The following is a 6,702-nucleotide window of genomic DNA, read 5'->3' on the forward strand; positions in this document are numbered from 1 at the left end:
TAGTGTATTGTTAGCAAGCTACCATGGTTAGATGAGTTAGTTACAGATTGTTAAGAAGTTAGTTACAGTTTGTTAGAAAGTAGTTACTCACTAAGCTACATAGTTGTCTATAAATACAACAACTAATACACATGTTGCACAGGCTGTAATTCACTCGTTTCTTTCTTGTTCAATACATAATCCTCTTCTCTCTGCATCTCTCTATTCTTCTCTGTATCTTCTTACTATTCTGCTTATGTTCAAGCTCCATTAATGAAGTTATCATGGTATCAGAGCCTATAAGCATACTAGGCTAGAAGACGAGTGTTTGTGTTCCTATGTGAAAGCCAAATTTGCTTAGATTCAAAGTTGCATGATCAGCTGAATCAAGAGTAAGCATTCTTTTGGAGACTGAAGATCGAAGTTGTCAGTTAAGATGAAGCAATAATCTTCTTGACTTGTCCCCTCCAAGATACAATAACCCAATCACAAAGTATAATTTAACAAACTCTGAATAAGAGTTGAGTCTAAAATTCCACAAAAAAACCCACCTCACTTCAACTTATACAAACTCTCATTTTTACTAACTTTTATGCACTCTATTTTTTCTTGTACTCAATATTTTTAAATTTCGGATCTATAAAACTAACACACATAAAATAATAAGGAAAAAGGACATGATGTGGATGTCAGTTTAAATGATCTAACTTTAAACTATATAAAATCTCTAATGTTCTTTTTTCTTTACCTCCCTCGTTCCTCACATCATCTTATCGCCGTGAACTCACTGAAAACATAAACTTTCAAATCTAACTGAAAATTAGTCTGATCTAAAAGTTTTTGTCAGAATTTTATTTTTTCAAGACCAACTTTGTTGTCATTTATACATTGTGTAAATAATGTATAATAACTGTATATTATGTCTAAAAAAATAGTGTGTATACATTATACACTAAGTATACATTTATTATACATAAATTATACAGAAAGTGGAGTTGAGGATTACTGTGACTATGGTACATATTGATAAAAATATATATAATGTGAATATATATTATAGGGAAAATGTGTATCTACATACAATCTACCTACACAATATGTATATAAAGTCTATAATAAATACAATGTGATCTATATATATATACACACACACATTTGAGCAAACAACATAAATCCTACTAGCTAATTTAGGTCTTAATTACGTGAGCTCACGTCAGCTTAGGAAATTACCTCACGTGCCTCTTTTTCTTCGCCAAATACATGGAGCTGGGACACTCAGATACATGCGGGTCAAATTAGATGTAATTTAATCCAGATGCACTATATCCAAGCATGATTCACATGTATCTGGGATATATTGAATCTCTGGCTCACCTCTCTCCTCTCGAGCTCGTTCTCTCTCCCTATATATATGTACTTCAGAATGTATTTGATATCAAAGTTACATATATCTGATATCAAAAATACATGTTGATTCTCTCACTCTTTCACTCGCCTCTTGCCATATGTATCTGTATTTCTGAAAAAGATACATGTATCACGGAAAAATTTAAAGGAATTGTATATCCAACTTAAAATCTAGTACGACATTATTAATTAATGAAACAAATTATAATTATTTAAACTATTGAGTAAATTAGTTAATATAATAAAAATATTTGTGTAACTAGATAGTTTCTTCCGATACATCTTGACTATAATATGTCTTTTGATTTTACGGGTCATCCAATTATCAATATCTTACCCCATTGACTACCTATACACTTGCCCCAAATAATAAACCATTTGAACGGCTGCAACGCAAAGACCAAACGACCCCATCCCAAATCTTTAAAATTTCAACCATCACTTGTCAGAACTTGAACCACTTTTTCAACCTTTCTTTTTTCTTCCTCTAGTTGTTGTTTTGCCCTTTTTAGAGTGTGGCTTTTGACCACAAAGAAAAGGACGTGAATGGTCCACAAAAATTGGTTTTGAAGCTTGTTATATATTGTAAGGATAATTATGGTTGATGGTTATTCGGTCATTTGGTGTATATATATACATATATTTGATGTATATTTCATATATAGAGTGTATCATAATGTATATTCAGTGTATAACTTATGTATAAGTAAGATATATTATATAGTCAGTGTATACTTTCTATGATTTTTGGCAAGCTATATTGTATAGTCACTGTATATTTCTTATGATTTTAACTATTTTCTATGTAAATAAAACATGACTATATTTATTTCAATAAAGGTTTTTGCTTATTGATTATAAGACAAGCGAGACTTTAACTTCTTGAATACTTCCAATGTCATAATTTGGAACTTACATTATCTAGCTTTCAAATACCTAATGCAATGTGGGACGAGCGTACTAGATCATATATATGATATTTTGAACTATTTGAATTGTTCTCTCTTATTACCGGAATGACTTTATTGAAACTTAAAGCATCACTAAGAGCCCGTTTGGATTGGCTGTTTTCAGCTTTTTTGAGTGTTTGACTGGCTAATTTAAAGTCATTTTGTGCTTAAAATAAGCCCCAATAAATAATTGAGTTTATTCGAATAGACTTATTTTAAGCAACTTATAAGTTGAAAATAGCTTATAACTCAAAAAAAAAAATTGAATTGCATCTACTTATTTTTTTAACTTATAAACAATTTTCAATTTATAAGTTATTTAAAATAAATTTATCTAAACAAGTTCTAAATGAAGTGAAATGAAAGAAAGTTGTGAATAACTTATAGTAATTTAAAGAGAAGGTGAGAAAGAGGAATTTAAAGCATCTTTAACTTGTCTTCTCAAGGACAAGCAAGTCTGCCAAGTTTGTTTTTTTGAACTTCTCAACAAAAAAGATGATAAGAAGACTATAAACAAGATCCTATTTTCTTTTTAACATGTAGGCACATTGTATTGTTGGGCCCATGCTCCAATTTCGATGCCCATCTAGTATGATATACATATATACATATATACATACATATACATATATTGGTGGGCATAGTTTGAGTCAATTCGAAATTCATTTTTTTTATTTTTTGACTATTTCGATTTTTGGGTTATGAATTGAATTTTGGATTATTTTTAAAATATATGGATTTCGAATTGCATATCAGATTTAGTACAATGGATTTTTGGATTCGAAAATCCAATTTTTTATGACCTATTCAGTCCTACTCATATCACATGTGTGCAACACTAGTAAATGCCTTTTTGATTTAGTTTATAAGCTAATTTAGATAAGCTACGCTAAATTAATTTAATTATTTTTTTGAGCTTATGTTAAGCACAAAAGGGCTTAAGTTGGCTGGTCAAACAATCAAAAAAGTTGAAAACATCTTATAAACAGTTTTCAGCAACTTATAAGCCAATCCAAACGGCAATAGTCTGTTTGGATGGATTTATTTTAAGCAACTTATAAATTAAAAATTGTTTATAAGTTTTTTTAAAAAAAAAGTAGGCGTAGCCCAATTTTATTTTTTTTGACTTATAAGTTATTTTCAACTTATAAGCTGTTTAAAATAAGTCCATCCAAACAAACTTAATTATTTATTGACGCTTATTTTAAGCGCAAAATGACTTTAAGTTGGCCAGCCAAACACTCAAAAAAAATTAAAAACAGCTTATAAGCAAATTATAAGTCAATCCAAACGAATTCTAAGTCTAATTTTCAAAGGTCTAATAAATCAATATGGTATCGTCCTAGTCCTTATAGTATTAAGTCTAATATGGTATTACATGACATGAACGGCAAGATGACCTCAAGACTCAAATCCTGATTAACAACAGAAACTTATATATTTTAAGAAGCAAATTGTTAGGTGAATGGATATTGTTAATTATTATTACGTGTCTTAAAGGTTCTTTAATTCAAAATATCTAAATCCATTAATCAAAAACCGAAATTAAGAAATCCAATCCAATTTGTACGCAAGCAATTTTTATTATAATGGGATTTCATAAGCACTTCCACCATTCAGTTTTACTTATCCGTTATTTTAAAAATAAAACTCTATTTAGTTATTTTTAATATATCAAAAAAAGATAATTATTTTTCATATTTTACCCTTATCATTAATTAATTAATTAATTTTTAATAAAATATTAAATATCAATTAATAAAAATATTATGACAAAATATTCATATCAATCATTATTTTTTAAGAGAGGGTGCAAAGTTCAAAGTGGATAAATAAAGCAAACAAATGGAGTAATTGCTTTAGCTGTATTTTTGATAATTAATCAAGCTGTTAGGTGTCTACATCAAAATTGTCATGATGCTGTTATTTTAACAAGTCATTTCATCGTAGAAGAAATTTTCAACTTGCCTATTTCATTAAATACGTTGCCAAACACCTCTTTATTATAGTTAACATATATTGGGAAATTAACTAATTATACAGATCATAAAAATATTCTGTAAAATAATTCACGTAAAGTTTACGAAATTTCTTAGCAGGAAGTGTTCATACAGCTAGCAAATACAATTAATATATCTTATTTAAGACATTCCTTTTGCAAATGTATCTGTTGAATCGATTGTTTATCGAAAATAATTTTTTAATCATATAAAATTAGAAATGAAATCAATATATATTCTATCTTCTTTAAATTTCGCTTATGATATTATTTAATTTCATAAAATTAAAATATAAAATCTATGTATATTTTATCTGCTTGAGACTCAATCTAACTATGATATTACATTGAATATATGTTATATTGTTGTACTCCTTTTGCAAACGACCAGCATACTTCAAGTTCCTTCCTTCCCTAAAAAGTCATAAGTTCACATGATTTGGAGCAAAAATTGAAACAAAAAGAAATCATGTTATAATTGGCACTCCTTCCGTTTTGAAACAAACAGTGTTTTTACTTATTTATCCCTAATTAATTTTTTTTAAAAAAAGTAATTCTTTAATGTTGTAAAACTACATATATTTAAATAGGGATAATTTAGAAAGAATAAGAACCGCTTATTTTGAAACAAAATAAAAAAGCTATAATACCATTTATTTTGAAATAAAAAGATAATTGGAGAAAATAAAGAGCTCTTTGGTAAGGAACATTTTAATTCACTAAGAATTTTTAGTGCAAATTCAAATCAGTTGAATTAGTAAATTTTGAATACCAAAGGATTATTAAACTAATAAAAACTGCAGCACAAAAGATTCTCCTCTAAAATTCCTAAGCTTCGAAAACTATTAGTATTAGAAACAAAAAAAAGCAACAGAAAAAGTAAAAAATAATTGATTATTCACTGGTGAAGAACAGCCAAATAAGCTTTTTGGGACTCATGGTTCAGTCATTTTCGAGTAAGATAAGGAATTCTAAAAAGTGTAAGGGGCCAAAATGCATACAATAGAAAGTCACAATTATTAAGTGACACCTTTATTGTTTGACTGACAAATTTGGAGGCCAATTTAAGATTGAAATTGTGAATTTTACCCAACTCATGATTTGACATTTACATTATTCCACGAGAATTTGACCTTTATTTTACTATTACATATTTATGGTTTAAAAAAATTATGTTATATAGTTATACCTAACTCTCCTCTCTATCAAACTCAAGCTTGTCTCTCTCTTCCCCTACCCCCCTCTTTACCTTTTTCGTCCTCTTTCTCTCTATCTCTCGTCTAAATTGAAATTCAATAGAAATAAAGGACCTTAGATTTCAGATGGGATATTATTGATATAAATCAAGTGTGAGATTTGTATTAGACTAGAGATGGTGGAGACCTCGATCTCTTCTTCCTCTTCTCCTCTTCGATTTCATAATCAAACTCTCAATAAGCCTAAACAAAGGAGAGATGCATTATTGTATTAATCGTATTCTAAAAGAGTACAAATGTATAACAAAGACAAAATATAGTTGAATACATTCATATAAATCTATAGTCAGTTGCAAATATATTGATACAAAGTGAATACACGAGAAACAAATACACTCAACAAATACAATAGTATATGTTGATACAAATCAATTGTATTCGTAATACAAATAAATTGTATTTATAATACAATCTCATATAATAAATACAACATGTATTTATCATCTCTCACATCTTTTGTCCCTCTCAAAATCTTGCTCGCTCCTATCTCTCCTCCTTCTAACATGTAGCAATAAATTGTAATAAAACAAATTATACCTATGGATCTCTAATCATAAAACCCAAATTATAGTCAGTTTTTAATGTTTCTTTTTAAAAATTATCAAATAAGAAGGGTAATTGAATAAATTGAGTCAATTGCGATTTTTTTTTTAGGTAAATTGATAACTACGATAACCCTCTTTTAACTCAAAAATCTAAGTTACTGTCGATATAATATACTCCTTTTTTAGCGGAAATATTTTTTACCCTTAAAAGACCAGAAATTTTGGTATGAAATATCTGTAGATAAAAAGACTTTTTCTACGAGAAAAATAAAGAGAAGTTTTTATTATAAATACTTTATCATTACCAAAGAATCATTTGAACAATCAACTCTTTCTAATTTTCTAGGAATTTACTTGCATCATCTTTCATCAGACTTCTTAACAACACAAATATATACTCCACCACTTGTAGATTGTATTATATATATATATATATATATATATCATAGATGATTAACAAATCACCATCACATCCCCATCATATTAAAATAAGTAAAACCTAATAATATGTTGCAATTAAGGTTCTTCTCTTAGTTTTTATTTGCCACACATTATTGTCAATGTCA

Source organism: Solanum dulcamara, chromosome 9, assembly GCF_947179165.1.
Source record: "Solanum dulcamara chromosome 9, daSolDulc1.2, whole genome shotgun sequence".
NCBI classification, from domain to species: domain Eukaryota; kingdom Viridiplantae; phylum Streptophyta; class Magnoliopsida; order Solanales; family Solanaceae; genus Solanum; species Solanum dulcamara.